Genomic DNA, 19257 nt, shown 5'->3' on the forward strand with positions numbered 1-19257 from the left:
AAATGAGAAATATTAGATTTCATTAATCAAAATAAGAAATATTACATTTCATTAATCGAAATGAGAAATATTAGATTTCATTCATCAAAATGAGAAATATTAGATTTCATTAATCAAAATAAGAAATATTAGATTTCATTCATCAAAATGAGAAATATTAAATTTCATTAATCGAAATGAGAAATATTATATTTCATTAATCAAAATAGGAAATATTAGATTTCATTAATCAAAATAAGAAATATTCGATTTCATTCATCAAAACAAGAAATGTTAAATTTCATGAATCAAAATAAGAAATGTTAGATTTCATGAATCAAAATAAGAAATATTAGATTTCATTAATCAAAATGAGAAATATTAGATTTCATTAATCAAAATAAGAAATATAAGATTTAATTAATCAAAATAAGAAATATAAGATTTAATTAATCAAAATAAGAAATATAAGATTTAATTAATCAAAATAAGAAATATAAGATTTAATTAATCAAAATAAGAAATATAAGATTTAATCAATCAAAATAAGAAATATAATGGTATAATGAAAAATATAGGACAGTGGATAACTGAGGGAAAGTGGAATAAAGTAAATAGTTTTTTTAAATACACGTATTGCGTAAAAAGGGAAACAGATGAAATACAATAAACAACAGAATTAGCAAAACATCACATTGAAAATGCTTAACAAAGGAAGTAAAAAAAATGTAGGTCATGGGCTGCTGATAAAATGTAGAACATCAATTAAATGAAAGACACTATGAATAATTTCATGAACTAGAAAATGTCAGACTGTGTCAAGTATTGCATATGTCTGTATATGATTGTGTATAGAGACCTGCTGATTTCAGAGTAAAGCACACGCTGGTATAAGGCCAATTTAATATACTACTACTACTACTACTACTGCTGCTAATACTACTACTACTACTACTACTACTACTAATAATAATAATGTTTATTACATCTGTCTGTATATAATTGTGTATAGAGACCTGCTAATTTGAGAGTAAAACACACGCTGGTATAAGGCCAATCTAATGTAAAACAACGCCAATAACTACTACTACTACTACTACTACTACTACTACTACTGTTTATGGAGTCCGCGGACCATAGAATTCCCCCATGATCAGCTGATAAACAACAGTATTGCCAGTTTAAGCTATTCACGCTAGAACTAGCGCGTTTCTGAATAGTCTAGCGCTATTTGACACCTTGTAGACAAATCTAGCGCGAAATATAGCGCTTTTCCAACCATTATGATTTATGGCAAACTGATTGGTTTAAAGGTCAAGGGTCAGTAACAATGCCATAGAGACTGATAATATACATAAATACTCAGCACCCAAGACCCCTCATCACACAAGCTAGGACCAGGGAGGGCCAGGCAATGGCTGTTCATGATTCATCAGGTAGACCTATAGGCTCCCTAAACCCCAAATCCTTAGCTCACAAGGATGGTATGGTTGCGGACACTAAGAGAAACTATCGAGCTTGAGCGAGATTCGAACCCCAGTCTCTCTAAAACAGAAGCAGATATCATGTTATAGGGATGCTATTAGACTTATGGATTATCTTCGTGTATTATCCAACAGTTTACGTACTTCTTTTTATTAATGATTTAGTTTCATTCAATTATTTTCTCTCTCTCTCTCTCTCTCTCTCTCTCTCTCTCTCTCTCTCTCTCTCTCTCTCTCTCTCTCTCTCTCTCTCTCTCTCTCTCTATATATATATATATATATATATATATATATATATATATATATAATTACAGTTACAGTTACAATTACAATTACAATTACAGTTACAATTACAGTTGCAATTACAGTTACAGTTACAGTTATAATTACAATTTCAATTACAGTAACAGTTACAATTACAATTTCAATTACAGTTACAGTTACAATTTCAATTACAGTTACAGTTACAGTTACAGTTACACTTACAATACAATTACAATTTCAATTACAGTTACAATTACAATTTCACTTTCAATTACAGTTACAGTTACAGTTACAATCAAAATTTCAATTTCAATTACAGTTACAGTTACAATTTCAATTACAATTACAATTACAATTACAGCTATAATGAAAAAAATCTAGCGCACTTCTGGCGTGATTTTGAAGCTATCCCGGCGGGTTTTCAAAATGCAGAAATGGCAACACTGTCAGAAACACCAAAAACAAAACATAGTAGAGACTGCATGACGCGCCCTTGAAGTACCAGTTGCAGAAAGTACGTTATTTATTATTGATTACTTCTCCCCCAACAGCTGTGAAGTGAATTAAAGTGGTAAGTAACTTAAATGTAAAGTATTAACGTCTTGGAGGCTGTTAAGTATACTTATAAGTGGCGTCTGTTTAACAAAGGATACTTAAGAAGCTGTTCTTTAACGTAATCATGTTAATTTTGTTTTTCTGTATTATTTTATTAATTAGGATTATTATCGTTGTTTTATCTTATATGAAACGTCCTTGTCTCGCAATCTGTTGGATGGGAATGAAGCACACCAGGCTCGATAGTTATTTGCGTCTGCAACCTGGCACTCCCTGGTCCTAGCTTGGGAGCTGTTCATATATATACATAGTCAGTGTCTAGGCCATTTGGGTTGAATGTAGTTTGTATTTGGGGTGAATTTAGTTCGTTGGGGGTAGGGTAAGGAAAGAATAAGGCAAGGGGGGGGGGGGGCGGTCGCTGTGGTTCATAGGACCCCCCCCCCCCCTCTCAGTAGGTGTAAGCATATGGCTCCTAGGTTAGGCGGGGAACCGGTGCCTTTGTATATTAGCGGACAGTTTCTCCCGTGTGCATAGAAAATGGACAACAACAAACCTAAACTTCTCCATCTAACCTAACCTACGAGCCATGTCCTTCCTAACTTAGCTAATGAGGGGGTTAATTCCCCTCGTGCAACCCCCCTTACACTGCCGTATTCTTAGTCGGCTGTCGGCATACATACACCCCACTGTTTCCCGTGTAAAGTTTTATTTTTTAGTCTGTCCCAACGAATTACAAAGGTTCCAGACATTGTTCTGCCATTCATGAGTTACATTGAAATGGTATGGAGGTTTTTTTTTTTTTTTTTTTTTTTTTTTTACAGAAGTCCTTATGTTGACGTGCCTAAGAATATAAGTTTTCCAAAGCTTAGATTATGTTCAAGATAGTTTTATTGTTTTTGACCACTATTTTTTATTTTTATGGCAAAACCCTTTTTGGTTCCCCTTACGTTTAATAGTAAAGACGAATCAGTTTGTGAAACTGTTAAATCTTGACCCGTGCTTTATCATGAATAAATGTCAATCCCTCCTGTTCTTTATAAGCCGTTCTAGGTTGACTTTTCCTTACTCAGCAGGGTGGTGCACCTTACACTAACCAAAAATTACCAAAGACCCCAAAGTACCTTGAATTATTACTCTATGGCGCGCACGGAAAGTTATACAGTGCGGTGCTATGAAACCATGGTTTAGTGTAAGCCTATAGAAAAACATGAACAAAGAAATACTGTAATGCTAATAACGGGGTATATGTATAATGACGCCCAAGCCCCATAACCCTTATTTTCACCCCTATCAATAAGAATACTGTAGTTTAAACATTCCTCCTGTTAGGTAAGTAGGTAACGATGTAGCTTGCAAGTTAGGTTAGGTGGGTTCTATGTATACGGGAGGTCCTGTCTGTCATCATATAAAGGCTCCTGGCTAATGCAGTGGCAGTGTGTTTGCCTAGCATTCGCAAGGCAGCATATCGGTCCCACCCGGGATCGTGAGTTAAAGTTGTTTACTGGAGAGGCCACTGCTGTGGTTGGGCACCACAGTTGGCTGGTGTTCTGGTGAGAATTTATTCTCATGTAACTGAAACCAGACACCTTTAACCTTTTTAACTTCTAACAGCTGTGGGAAAATATACGCATCAAAAGTTTCATTGCTAAAAGTTACATATACAGTACATAGTAAGTAGAAATAGGGGTAAAGTGGTAATACTGTCACGAGAGTGATAATTGTAAAGTAAACAGTTGAATTTGAAGAGAGTTTTGCAGGATTTTAAGGTTGCTAATAAACTTGGATTTTGAACACCAGGTTGATCATTACCTACCCCATCTAACGATGCTTTTTCATGACTAATGCATTCCATAATAGACTTGATATACACTGTTAGTGAATATTGAATCGGATATAGAGCTGTCTTCAAGTTTTACCGGGTAACATAGCGTAATGGGACCTAACCCAGCTTAGGGTGGTATGTCCAGACTGAGAGGGGAAAGCAGTGAACCTCTTCATTGTTTTAAAGTAACTTAAATAGTGATACTTACAGGGGTATGTCTTAACCTAGAGGCTATACTGTATGTTGTACATTATGGTTAGCAGTTATGAATGAACGAAGGAATTTAAGGGAAACAAAAGCTTTTGCAGTTTCCCAGATAACTGTAGCCGACTTGCAGTTTCTGCGTAATGTGCAGATACTGTATACACTTTTGTTCCAGTTAACAGCATTCCTGTTGCTGTTTACTCCTTGCTACTGTGTAGTAGTGACAATGATGTAACTGCAACTTAGGAATGAAACAGCATTGCTCTTCGTCGTTTCTCATCATCGATAGAACTTCAAAGTTTTCATTCACATCTGCTGTTCCTTCGTCTCCTAGAGCCGATGGCATATTCACGCATTCGTCGGAGTAAGTGCACACTGCCGATCAGAAGAAGAAGAAAAGAGGGAGCGGCCCTTCTTTTCCTCTTTTTGAACGATTAGTACTTTTAAGACAGATCGATACCACAGTACTTGCATATAATTCACTTGGGAGATACAGCGTTGCCCTATCTTTCACCAAGGTCGAAGAGAGAAACTGAGAGATTATGCGCTACTGTACTTAAGTTGCGCCCATTAGCACAATACTATGCAGTACTTTACTGTACTCACTTTACTTTGATGGCTGCTTTACCTGTCCCATACAGCAGGGGAACCCCACTCTCTAGAGGACCTCCACTGTCGTTTTACCTTGTTCGTTCAGAGTATTTAATGTTTCATATCGCATATTGTTCATTTACTGTTAAATCGTCACTGTCAAAAGACTCATGAAATAAGAAAGTCTTCAGTTTCCTCTTGAAAGCCTTAATGTCTTCAATCATTCGAATGTTTCGTGGGAGCTTATTATAGTCTCGGGGCTGCATATTTAAAGGCTCTTGAGCCTAAAGTAGACATATATCTAGGTTCCAACAGTTTGAAACCATCTGTAACTATTCTCGTCTCTACACGATTTGTTGGCTGCGCAATGTGTAGCAATTCTTTTAAGTATTTTGGACGCCCGGTTCTGATAACTTGGTGAGTTATTGTACATATTTTAAATTCAATTCTCGCTTTAATCGGCAGCCAGTGTAAATCTATTAGTATAGGGGTGATCCTTTCTCTAGGTGGGACACCTTTTATCAGTACTGTGTGTTACTGTGTGCTCGGGTGTCTTATGGGAGCGCCACCTAATCTGTTTGCATAGGAGTGCTATCTCATCTGTTTGCAATCTCACACTTTTACAGTAGCTGTTCATGCACTCATTAGAGCATTATTATGTGCTTGCTCGCTCCATAGAGAGTGCTATCTCACTTGTTCCCAATTGCACGCTCTTATGGGAGTGTCATCTCGCCTGTTTGCGATCGTGCACTCCTGCTTGAGTGCCACTGCATCTGATCACACACTCCTTTCACCTCGGCTGTTCACAATTGTGCACATCTACGTAAATGCCCCCTCACCTGCTCGCTCTCGTGCACCATCTCACCTGCTCATAAGAGCATGCTGCTGTGGGAGTGCCACCTCACTTGCTTAATAGAGCTCTCCCCTTCTGGAACGCAACCTCACATGTTTGCACTAGAGCTGTTATTCATTGGACTCGTAGCATTTATATGCTCGCTCACACTCATTCATCTGACTTGGAGCAATCACATACTTGTGTCCTCCCATCTATTCACACACAAGTACGTTCACTTGTTGTTAGCATGCAATCTTTTAATCGCAAGTACATCCCCCATCCCCATGTGGGTCACACTCGTCAGATCTTGATGTCGCACCTCTTCTTGCTTAAGTGTGCTCTACTGCTGGCTACCAATCTCTAGACAATGCTCTACTATTTGCATTCGCCCCTCTAGAAAACTACGCTCGTCTGATAAGAGCTCACATTCACCTTCTAGTAAGTTGAGGCACTTGATAATAATTCATTATTCCTTGTAAATTTCATGAGGCAAGAGAGTATTCCCGAGAACATTCGTTCCCTGAAGATACGTGTTGGTATGCAATACAAATGCTTACACCCCTGGAACCTGTCCTCTTCCATAAAAATGAGTGTACAAATTACCGGTTGGAGTGAGGGCCTCGCCCTTCTCTTCCTTTACTGTACGAGTATCCTCTTGCTTTCGATAGAATAAGAGAACAGTGGCATACCAAGAGACATTCCTTTGGGAACAGGCAATGGTACAGTATATTCTGTTTGTCACCCGTTGTCGGTCTCGTACTGAATGCGGGGCCCTCAGCCGAATGCTACTACTGTACTACACTTGAAGAGGAAGACATTGTCGAAATACTGTAGGTCTGATCAGTATAAATATGCATCTCCAACAATCTTAGAGTACATGAGGGAAGTACTTACAGAGATCATACCCAACACTAAGTTGCTCGTACCGAGAGCGTGCCCAGAGCTGAGTGGTATGCTATATAAGTGCTCACATGCCTGTTGGTAGCTTTTGGCCATGTACGATATCGAGCTTTCGTTTTCTCAATGGGGAAAAAAAAGAAGACCCCTATCCAGCTCCTAGACTAGAGTTGAATAGGACAGAACCAGAATCGAAGAGGGAAAGGTAGGTGAGTCCCTCGTTCATGCTAGGGCAGGAAATTCCTCAATCTAGCCACCACCAGTGGGGTAATGCTTGGCAGAAAAGCAAATGAGATAGCAATTTCACCAGGCAGAGCAGTGGACGTTCATCATTTCGTATACCACATCCTGCTCACCAGCTCTCCCCATCCTCTCATTCCAGCTCTGACAACATGGTCCTTTTATCACCCAGGATCAAAAAATTATATTGCTCTTCAGTCAAAGGTGCAGACTATTTTGCTAAGGGTGCTTTAGAGGAAGTCCAGGCTGAGTCTCTGGACTTCTTCAGCCAACTGTTTTTGGTCGAAAAGGCCTCATGGTTGAAGACCTGTCACCCTGAGCAAGTTCATCCACCGCTCAGTTCAGGATGTAGATGCCCAGCACAGTCAGACAAGCAGTGAGATAAGATGACTTTATGATCTCTCTTAATCTTAGGGATTCATACATTCAAATCCCCATAAATCGTTCTTTGAAAAAGTATCTATGTTTTGTCTTAGGAAGCAAAATCTTTCATTTCTTTGCATTGTACTGTCCACGGCCCCCTTGGTATTCAATATTCACTCGAGCGTTTACATCGGTGCTGGCATGGGCTCATTCCAAGGGAACTTATCAGATCCAGAATTTAGACAATTAGCTAATACTAGCAGACTCAGTGATCCTTCTTCGTCATCATCAGGATGGACTTTTCGCTTTTGGTCACGATCTGGGGATAGTGACAAATCTAGAGAAGTCCAATCTTTCTCCCACACATAGAATGATACATGGACATAGATACAGGAATAGGGAAATTTTATCCATCCCAAAACATAATAACCCAGTTGTGAAAGATAACTCCTTTCCTCTACCAATCACAGATACCAACATAACAATGGCAACAGCTACTAGTCCACTTGACTTGGTTAGAGACTTGTCCCTTACGGTGCTATTCTCCGCACCTTAGCAGGTCCAAGCATAGCTATCCCGGTTTTTAGCCAGCCAGTTTGGTAATAGGAACTTCCTCCCACCTAAGGATGCATCTCCTATTAAAGGACGGAGGTTTGTAGAGAATTCATGTAGGAACAAATCATGAATTTAGAAAATAGTTTTTATTTTCCTAACTATACAAACCTGAGACTTTTAACTACCTGCCTTCACCTCCCCCGAAAAGCACATGTGCAATCAAAGTGACTTTGTTCACCAAACAAACCTTCCGTTATTTATATATGGATATGTGTTTCGACAAAGCTGGAAAAAGGCCAATTAGACTCTTTGATGCGAGGTGGCAACCCTGCCCATAACTTGGGTAGTGAGTGGCTGGTGGTACCAGCCACCTGTATATACAGTGCTGAACCAGCCACTTTTCTTTTTGGCTTGTAGAGAGTGGATGTCTACTCTCTCCTCCTCCTCAAGGTTGCCATAGACAATGACGAACATTATTGTTTTGCTCTCATTTTATGCTTACTTTCTCTTTTTTTTTTAGTGTGATTGTGCTTAGTTGACGATATGCGTACATGCCCTGGTTCCGGAGATCGTACTTGCGGGACCTTCGTGTTGTCGGCAAACACCGACCCACATTCTTTGTGTCCGACTCGTAGAAGGCGTTGTTGCGAGCAAGACTCGCCTCGTGACGAGTCTGTTCATTGTACCAGCAGGAGGGACAGGGTTTCCCTGTCACTGGCTGGTAGCTACTGGCTACTGCCGACACCTCGTTAAAGTTTTAACTCGTGAGTTCTAGCTGTGCTTGAATCATTCTTATATTAAATGACTCGGGTTTGTATACTATAGTTAAGAAAAATACAAAGTATTTTTAAAATTTTTTTGTTCCAACACAAATACTTACCTCGAACTACTTTCTTAGGAGTTACCTGTAATCTCCTCCCTACCGACAAGAGTTTTGTGTAGTATACCCTACACCCGTTTTCTATGGAGGGCTAACCCGGGAGTAAGAGAACATGCCCCGAGGGTAGCCTTGAGCTAGGTCAGCGTCGTTAGCCAGTAAGTTCTCTGGTCGCGACGTGATACCATCACGTCCCTCTCGTCTCTTACGACCCTTTGTGTCCGACTCGTGTGTCCCGCGTGGTTACTGCGTGGTATCTCTGTGCTTATCCCTTGTGTTCTTGCGTGTTCACTGCCCTTCCTTGTGCTTTCCAAGTGTATTCCTTGTTGATTCCCTTTGTTCCTGTGCCTTGTGGTTGTGTGCGATGGAGCAGATCCGCCGTTGTCCTGGGCCTAGAGCCGGAAAGTCGTGTGGAGCGTTCCTTTCCAAGCCCGAAGTAGACCCTCACTCCCTTTGCTCTTCCTGTAGGGGCAGGATGTGCTCGCCATTGGATACGTGCATTGAGTGTGTTAGTTGGAGTGAGATTCAGTGGGTGCGTTACGGCACTAAGAAGAAGTCGTCGAAACGTTCGCCCAGGAAATCTAGCATCTCTTCGCCGTTACCATCACCCAGTGGACGGTCCGACGGGGCTTCTGTCTCGACTTCCCCAGTTCTGACCCCCGAACCTGGTGCGGAGGTTCCCGCCGGGGAAGACCGGTACCACCGCAGGGGAGTGCCTGTTGTTCTAGAACCGAAGCGCCTGGTGGGAGTGCCCGGTGACCCGGCTCCTCGGGATCAGGCGGAAGGTACTGCTGACGGTAGAGAAAGTTCCCCGACCGAGGACTCGGCCTATCGGAAGGTTATAGGCCTGATTCGAAGGCATCATCGGATTGAGGAACCGGTCACAACCGATGAGGACTACTGGAGGTCCAGCGTGACCCGCTTGATGCAGGCACCCGTCCAACAGAAAACCTCCCTGGCCCTGCCTGTGGCCCGAGATCTCGTCCTGGGACGGGCTCATGTTGATAGAGTTGTGGCAGGCAATGCCGAAGCTCCCAAAACGCAGAGCTCCTCGAAGTTGCTCCAAGGGCTCAAGACACAGAGTAGGTTCTATGTACCAGAGGGACAACGACCGGGAGCCTGCAAAGTGGAGCCTGCCCTCGACGTTCTAGTACAGGGTGCCCCGGAGGACAGAGCCTCTTCAGCCCCGATTTGCTTTTCGCAGTCGGAGGCTGCGATGATGGAGGAGATGTCGAAAGACTTGGTGCACGTCTCCTCTTGGTTGGACTGGTGGGCTTCCACGCTGGTAGGTGTTCAAGCCACATATGACTTAACGGACCTGGAGCAGCAAAACCTCCTGAGTGAGCTTATCATCTCAGGGGGCAAGACCCTGAAGTTCCTTACGTATCAGTCCCTTGCCCTTTCAGCGAATTGGGCTCTTCGCAAAAGGGACACTATTCTGGCGAAGCTTTCCCGGAAGGTCCCAGACAGGGAAGCGAGGGCCATGAGGAGCCTTCCTGTGTGGGGTGACTCCTTGTTCCCCTTGAAAGAGCTAGAAGAGATTATGGAGAAGGTGGCTAAACGAAAGGAAGTGAACGCTCCCAGGCCCCAACCGGTAAGGAGGCCCTCCTACAAGAGATCAGCATCAGATGGGCCCTCTACTTCTCAGGCCCCGCCTAACCTGACGAGGAGAGAAGCCCCTTCGTCCTCGTGGGCTTCAGCGCCACAGCCCCCCCGTAGAGGAGCTCCAGCAGCGTCTGCCTCGTTTAGAACAGGGTATTCTGCCTCGAGGAAAGGCCGTTCAGGCCGCTCCTCCAGGAGGAGGTAGAGTGGGAGGCCCCCTACTCCTGCCCAAGCCTCAGGTTGGGGGATGCCTGAGACTACATTGGCAAGCATGGAAGGCTCACGGAGCAGAGCCCTGGACAGTATCCGTACTGAAGGAGGGGTACAGGCTACCGTTCTTAACGGAAACCCCGCCTTTAATTCCGGCCAGCCTGTCGGAGTGGCTGGCACCCAAGGACCCGTTGAAGAGGGCGGCCCTTCAAGAAGAGGTGTCCACGATGTTGGAGAAGGGTGCCATGGAGGAGTTCCTGCACCCGGGACCAGGTTTCTACAGCCGGCTGTTCCTGGTAGAAAAGGCGACGGGGGGTTGGAGACCGGTGATAGACCTGTCAGCTCTCAACAAGTTTGTGCGAAAGACAGATTTCAAAATGGACACTCCGAAGTCGGTCTTGCTGTCCTTGAGGGAGAAAGACTACATGATGACCATAGACCTCAAGGACGCATACTTCCAAATCCCAGTCCACCCCTGTCATGGGTAGATAGAATAATATAGGAAAGAATGTTAAAACACGTGATTTTTCTACTCTTAGAGAAGCAGAGAGAGAGAGAGAGAGAGATAAGGTCCCGCTATTGTTTATTGAAGCTGCCATCGTCAAGTTATGTGCCTAGGTTGGAGGTCTTTGAGCACAACGAGCCCCTGTCTATAGAGGACCAAGGAACCCATAAGAGAAGATTAAGTGTGTTTGTCGCCGAAGAGAAGTACATTAGCCGAAGGAGTCAACTTTATGAAATTTGATTACACCAGCAGAGCGTTCGTCTAGGTGTTATCAGCGGTTCCAAGGAACACCAATGAGGATGAAGAAACGAGAAAATTTCCTTATATGGACCTGTCCATAGTTAACCCCTCCCATACAGGGATATATAAACTTCCACGCGATCAAGAAAAGGACAGTACGAAAAAGAGACGAGGAAGAAACCCAAGAAAGAAAGAGAGAGAGAGAGAGGGCGAACAAGCTGAGCGAAGGAGAGAAGGCGTAAGAACGAGAATGCAGACGTAACCAGCTTTGTCCGAGATGTCCTAACGAGTTGCCTCCCGCCCTCATTACCCCCGACGAGCCGCCAGACCTGAAAACATCTCCGTTCCTGCCAACCGTCGAGAGCTGCTGCGAAGAGTAGTATATTCTTTTGTATTATTTATCTACCATCTTGACTGTTCCCCTATTTGCTGGAGTGTAGTTTAATCAAATGATTCTCTTTGTTTAGTTCAGTGCTTCCTAAGTACTCAATCAAGAAACATTCACCTTTGACTAGTTGTAAATAAAATTATGTTTTCTTTTGCGAGTTTTCTTTCTATATTTCCTATTGTTTCTAATTGGTTGTAGTTGAAATGTCCCCATTTCATTAATTAATTCAACAGAATCTGGTTCGATCCCCACGAGGATCGTAACAGTTGGCGACCTTTGCCAGAATTTTCGACTACATAACCAATTGAAACAGGGAGAATATAGAAAGAAACAGAATGAGTGCGGTTACGAGAGATTTGATAGAATCAGGTAAACTTCTTGGTCTAGATGGCGATGATCTCCGTGATTATGTTATTAAGAGAGAACAGGAAACGTTTGAGAGAGATGAAAGAGCAGCTGAAAGAGAAGAAAATGAAAGAAAGCGAGAAGAAAATGAAAAAGAGCGTAAGCATGAGTTAGAAATGGCTCGTTTAAGACAAACTCTTCATAACAGTCGGTCAGGTAGCAGATCAGGGAGTAATTCATCTTTAAATAGTGACACTGATAGTTTAGATATGAGTGCAGTGCTTAAACTTATACCGAAATTTGATGAGGAAGATGTTACGAAATATTTTATGTCTTTTGAAAAGTTAATGAACAGAGTAGGTGCTCCTAAAAGACAGTGGACTTTGTATTTACAATCAGTTTTAAGTGGTAAAGCACATTCTGTGTATAGTTGTTTGTCTGTGGATGAAAGTAAAGATTATGAAACTGTGAAAGAAACCGTACTTAGTGCATACAGATTGGTACCAGAGGCGTACCGTAAGAAGTTTAGAAGTTTGAAGAGAGATGATACTAGTACTTATGTAGAGTACGGAAAGAAGTTAGAAAGGTCGTTTTGTGATTGGTTGACTTCCGCTGAAGTCGATAATTTTGAAGATCTCAAGAACTTAGTTTTGTTAGAAAGTTTCAAAGATAACATATCTCCAGACATCAAATTATATATAGAAGATAGGCGTGAAACATCTTTTGCCGGTGCTACTAGATTAGCAGATGAGTACAGTCTCACACATGGTTTAAGTGGCAGTAAAAAGAAAAACGATCTTTTGTCAAGTAAGGCACAACATAGTAAAAGTAGTTCTAGCAATAACGATAATAGGAACAGGGATTATTATCATTATTATTGTTACACGTGTGGGAAGGAAGGTCATATTTCTCGGTACTGTAGGAGCCAATGGGCAGTCAGTAATTCAGAGGTCATTTGTTACAATTGTAATAAGAAAGGTCATATAGCTAGGAATTGCACAGTAGAAAGTACGAATGTGAAAAAACCTGTGTCACTAGTTAATAATCTTTCTTCAGGAAGGAATAATCTCTTGAAAGAAACGAGGAAACATTATGGTGAATTTTTGTCTGAAGGTTTAATTTCTTCTCTTAAAGGAGGTGATTCAAGGGAAGTAGTTTTGCTTAGAGATACGGGAGCGGCCGTATCACTCGTTAGGAGAGAGAGTGTACCAAGGAATGTAATAATCAGCATGAAAGAAAAAGTTATGCTAGGTGGGTTTCCGAACACTTGTGTAGTTTGTCCTTTGTTAAAGATGAAATTGGAAAGTCAGTTAGTAACAGGAGATGTAAAACTAGCAGTCGTGGATACTTTGCCCGTAGACGGCGTTGACATTATTGTCGGCAATGATTTAACTACCTCCAAGTGTGTGAATCCTATTTTAAGTGAAGTTCAAGTGCCTGAGATGATAGTAACCAGGTCAGGATTAGATACAGATATTGACTACGGTCATAGGTTGTTCGAGGATTCGAACGTAGGTAATAGAGGCAGTGACGATGAGCTTAGCATGAGTGTAGCTGAGGAAACTGACTTTACGAATGTTGATGATGTGAACAGAGATGATGATGTAGCTGTCGAAAGAAGTGATGTGCAGATTAGTGTTTCAGAAACTAGCTTATTGAGTAAGGATGAACTAGTTAGGATGCAGAGGGAAGATGAAACACTAACTAGAATTTTTGATTGTGAATTGGATGATGAACCTGAAAATGTTTGTAAGGAAACATTTAGTTTAAAAGACGAACTTTTGTGTCGCTATGTTCGTCCTAAGACAGGTAGCAAAGAGGAGGTCATAGAGCAATTAGTAACTCCTAGGAAACTTCGTGAATCAATTTTGAAATTAGCACATGATGAACAAGGACATTTAGGAGTAAATAAAACATTCAAGTGTATAACTAAAACGTACTTTTGGCCTAAAATGAAAAGTGATGTGAAGAGATATGTTTCAAGTTGTCACGAATGTCAAATGGCTGGCAAACCTAATCAAGTAATTCCCCGGGCCCCGTTATGTAATATCCCATCGGTAGGAGAACCTTTTGAGAATGTCGTAATTGATATCGTAGGCCCTTTGCCCAGGAGTAAGGGAGGGAATATCTATCTATTAACAATCATTGATAGACTAACACGATATCCAGAAGCAATCCCAGTAAGAAATTGCAATGCAAAAACTGTAGTTAAACGCTTGCTGAACTATTTCTCTAAATTTGGACTTCCTTGCGTTATACAGAGTGATAATGGTAGCAATTTTGTATCAAAGTATTTCAGAGATAAAATGAAAGAGTTAGGGATTAAACTTGTAACTTCCACCCCCTACCACCCTGAATCACAAGGAATTGTTGAACGTTTTCATCAAACGTTGAAAAGTTGCTTAAGGAAGTTGTGTAATAATTTTGAGCATGATTGGGAAGAAAAGTTACCTTTTGTCTTGTTGGCTTTACGATTAACTCCTAATGACACCACGGGATTTAGTCCCTTTGATTTGTTGTTCGGTCACACCGCTAAAGGACCTTTAGAAATTTTAAAGTGTAAGTTAATGCAAGAAGAAGGTAGAAAGGATTACATACAGAATATCGAAAATCACAAAGAGGATTTAAGGAAAGCCTGGCAGATGGCAAAAGAAAATGAGAGCAACCGTCAAGGGGAAACTAAAAGAAAATACGATCTTAAGGCTAAAGACAGAATTTTCCATGTGGGTGATAAAGTCTTAGTATTAGTCCAGAAAGAAGGTCCCTCATTATCTTATAAGTTCGAAGGTCCATTTCCTATCATAGAAAAAAGGGGAAATTTGAATTACTTAATTGATATGGGTAAGCGTAGAGCTAAGTGGTTGCACATCAACTTGCTAAAGAAATATAATGAACGTCCAATGCCAGTTGTAACAGTGTCGCAGAGAGAAATTACTTTTGAGAAGAACTCTGATGTTCTTAATAATTTCACGTTGTTTAATTCTAGCTTAGAGGAAGAAAAAACAAGGGAATTATTCAATGTATTTTCAAATTATCCAGAAACTGTTAGTGATAAATTAGGTTTGACTAATCTTTTAGAACATGATATTGAGTTACAGGACACAAAACCCATTAGACAAAGTCCTTATCGTCTAAGCCCAGAAAAAACAAATTCAGTCCGACAGGAAATTAAGTATATGCTAGACAATGGTTTGATTGTTCCCAGCGAAAGTGACTGGTGTTCTCCAATAGTTCTTGTTAAGAAGGAAGATGGATCAGATAGGCTGTGTATTGATTTTAGAAAAGTGAATAGTGTTACGAAACAAAGTAATTTTCCTCTCCCCAGGATAGAAGATTGTTTAGATAAAATAGGAAATGCTAAGTTTATTTCTAAACTTGATTTGGCCAAAGGTTATTGGCAAGTACCTTTAAGTAGTCGAGCACAGAAAATATCTGCTTTCATAACACCTTTCGGTAGTTATGAACCCAAAGTTATGGCTTTTGGTCTACGAAATGCAGCGAGTACTTTTCAAAGATTAATGAATAGAGTTTTAAATGGAATTGATAACTGTGTTGTGTATTTGGATGATCTTGTAATATTTTCAGATACGTGGGAGCAACATTTACGCATTTTAGCTAAAGTATTGTCAGCACTTGAAAAAGCAAAACTTGTTTTAAATCTGAAGAAATGTGAATTCGGAAAAACTTCGATCACATATTTGGGTCATAAGGTAGGTCTAGGTAAGATTTGTCCAAAAGATGGGAACATAGAAGCTATCATCAACTTCCCAATTCCTACCAGTAAAAAACAGGCAATGAGATTCATCGGAATGATTTCATATTTCCGCCGATTTGTTCCTAATTTTTCAGAAATAAGTGCTCCAATTACTAATCTTTTCAAGAAAGGACGAAGTTTTGTATTTGATAATGACTGCATCGAAGCTTTCAATAAGTTAAAGGCCATAATGATTCACGAGCCTGTACTAATGTTGCCCGATTTTAGCAAGGAATTTAATTTAGCGATAGATGCAAGTGACATTGGAATAGGAGGAGTTCTGCTGCAAGAAGTGAATGGGATCAAGCACCCTGTGGCTTATTATTCGAAGAAGTTAAATAAAGCACAGCAGAACTATTCAACTATTGAGAAGGAATTGTTTAGTTTAGTATCAACTTTACAACATTTTGAGATTTATGTACGTAGTGGTCATGTTTTAACTGTGTATACTGATCACAATCCATTAGTTTACTTAGATAGGTTTAAGAATAAGAATAAACGTCTCATGCGTTGGAGTTTGGAATTACAAGACTATGATTTAAAGATAGTTCATATAAAGGGAAAGAATAATGTAATAGCCGACAGTCTTTCTAGAGACTTTTCAGAATGATATGGACGTTTGTTTCCTTTCTGTTTTTGTGTTTTTCTTCTATCAACACGTAAGAGTGTGTTTTGCTTTTGGTTACATGATACGAGAGTAATGAAGTAATTGTCTCTCAGTTTAGGGATAAGAGATTTTCTCCTTTGATAGCTTTGTTTAAAAAAAGATAAAATCAGTAGATTTTCCTTTTTTTTTCTTTTAGGGGGACGTGTCATGGGTAGATAGAATAATATAGGAAAGAATGTTAAAACACGTGATTTTTCTACTCTTAGAGAAGCAGAGAGAGAGAGAGAGAGAGATAAGGTCCCGCTATTGTTTATTGAAGCTGCCATCGTCAAGTTATGTGCCTAGGTTGGAGGTCTTTGAGCACAACGAGCCCCTGTCTATAGAGGACCAAGGAACCCATAAGAGAAGATTAAGTGTGTTTGTCGCCGAAGAGAAGTACATTAGCCGAAGGAGTCAACTTTATGAAATTTGATTACACCAGCAGAGCGTTCGTCTAGGTGTTATCAGCGGTTCCAAGGAACACCAATGAGGATGAAGAAACGAGAAAATTTCCTTATATGGACCTGTCCATAGTTAACCCCTCCCATACAGGGATATATAAACTTCCACGCGATCAAGAAAAGGACAGTACGAAAAAGAGACGAGGAAGAAACCCAAGAAAGAAAGAGAGAGAGAGAGGGCGAACAAGCTGAGCGAAGGAGAGAAGGCGTAAGAACGAGAATGCAGACGTAACCAGCTTTGTCCGAGATGTCCTAACGAGTTGCCTCCCGCCCTCATTACCCCCGACGAGCCGCCAGACCTGAAAACATCTCCGTTCCTGCCAACCGTCGAGAGCTGCTGCGAAGAGTAGTATATTCTTTTGTATTATTTATCTACCATCTTGACTGTTCCCCTATTTGCTGGAGTGTAGTTTAATCAAATGATTCTCTTTGTTTAGTTCAGTGCTTCCTAAGTACTCAATCAAGAAACATTCACCTTTGACTAGTTGTAAATAAAATTATGTTTTCTTTTGCGAGTTTTCTTTCTATATTTCCTATTGTTTCTAATTGGTTGTAGTTGAAATGTCCCCATTTCATTAATTAATTCAACAGAATCTGGTTCGATCCCCACGAGGATCGTAACAACCCCTCAAGCCGGAAGTTTCTCCGGGTGAAATGGGGTACCCAGATCCTGCAATTCAAGACCCTCTGCTTCGGGTTGTCGACAGCTCCCCAGGTATTCACGAGAGTCTTCACGACAGTCTCGGTGTGGGCTCACGAGCGAGGTATTCGCCTCATCCGGTACCTGGACGACTGGTTGCTTCTTTCCTCCTCAGAGGACGTTTTGAAGGAGCAGGGTATAAAACTTCTCCAGTTTTGCAAGGGTCTGGGTATCATGACCAACCCAGAAAAATTGAACCTATCTCCCTCCACCAGAATGACCTATTTGGGGATGACACTGGATTCCCTACTAGTGAAAGCTTTTCCGTCAGAGGAGCGGGTAAGCAATCTAATGAAGATCCTTCTCCCTCTCCTGTCGGGGCAACCCAGGAGGGCGAAGGACTGGCAAAGGCTAATAGGTCATCTGGTGTCATTGGAGAAACTGGTTCCCCAGGGGAGACTCAGACTCAGGGCCGTCCAATGGAACCTGAAGAACTTCTGGAACCAACTGGACTCGCCCCAGAAATTAATTCCAGTCCTGCCAAACACAATACCCTCCCTGGAATGGTGGCATTGCCGGTCGAACACGCTCAAGGGGATGCCCTTCACGACCGAGCCTCCCGAGATGCTCCTATTCACAGACGCCTCCAACCAGGGATGGGGAGCCCATCTCCTCAACGGGACGGCGAGAGGAACCTGGATGGACGGGGAGAAAGGCCTACACATCAATGTCCTAGAGTTGAAGGCAGTCCAAAAAGCTTGCCTGCACTTCATCGATCTACTAAGGGGAAACACTGTGGCGTTGATGTGCGACAACGCCACAGTGGTAGCGTACATAAAGAAGCAAGGAGGCCTAAAATCAAGGGAGTTGTGCGGTCTCGCCCTAGAGATCCTGGATTGGGCGGAGGCGAACCAGATAGTGTTATTGGCAAGGTTCATCCCCGGGAAAAAGAACGTCCTAGCCGATGGTCTCAGCAGGATGGGTCAGATAGTAGGAACAGAGTGGTCCCTCCTCCCAGAAGTAGCCAGGCTCATCATTCAACGGTGGGGTTCCCCGGTGATGGACCTCTGCAACCAAGCTGAACGCACAACTCCCCGTGTATTGTTCTCCTGTCCCAGACCCAAAGGCAGCCTTGGAGGATGCCTTTCAGCACAAGTGGGACAACCTAGACGTGTACACTTTTCCCCCCTTCACGTTGATCAGGCAAGTGCTCAACAGAGTAAGGGCTGCCCGGAACTTAAGGATGACTTTAGTAGCGCCCTGGTGGCCGGAGAGAGAGTGGTTCGCAGACCTAAAAGACCTGACAAGCCATCCTCCGTGGCCACTCCCCGACAGGCCAGATCTTCTACAACAGCCACACTTTCTCAGGTTACACGACAACCCACAGTCTCTATGCCTTCACGCCTCGAGACTATCGAGCGCCTCCTGAGGAAGGAAGGATATTCGTCAGGAACGGCTAAGAGGATGTCGCGATACCTGAGAAGGTCGTCGGCAGCGGTCTACCAAGCGAAATGGGCCTCTTTCACGAAGTGGTGCGCTTCGAAGAGCATCAAACCCCTCAAAGCCTCAGTCCCAGATATCGCAGACTTTCTAGTATATCTCAGAGACGAGATAGGGATGTCAATCCCAGCTATAAAAGGAGTACGAGCAGTCTTGGGTCAAGTCTTCCTTCTGAAGGGCATCGACCTGGGCTCCTCTAGACACATCTCTATGCTTGTCAGGAGTTTTGAACAGTCCTGCTCCCCTCAAACTGTTAGGGTGCCTCAGTGGGACTTGGCTAGGGTCCTGAAGATGTTAGGT

General features: G+C 42.0%; 1 protein-coding gene across 1 annotated transcript in view; it reads left to right on the forward strand.

Moving 5' to 3' along the window:
• The first annotated feature begins 2172 nt into the window (after window positions 1-2172).
• LOC137629469 (heme transporter hrg1-A-like) overlaps window positions 2173-19257 on the forward strand; it is a 44660-nt gene continuing 27575 nt past the window's right edge. Inside the window, exon 1 of the mRNA XM_068360784.1 lies at window positions 2173-2298. The gene's annotated coding sequence lies outside the window, so the exon portion shown is untranslated. The remainder of the gene's footprint in view (window positions 2299-19257) is intronic.

Source organism: Palaemon carinicauda, chromosome 2 (genome assembly GCF_036898095.1).
Source record: "Palaemon carinicauda isolate YSFRI2023 chromosome 2, ASM3689809v2, whole genome shotgun sequence".
NCBI lineage: Eukaryota > Metazoa > Arthropoda > Malacostraca > Decapoda > Palaemonidae > Palaemon > Palaemon carinicauda.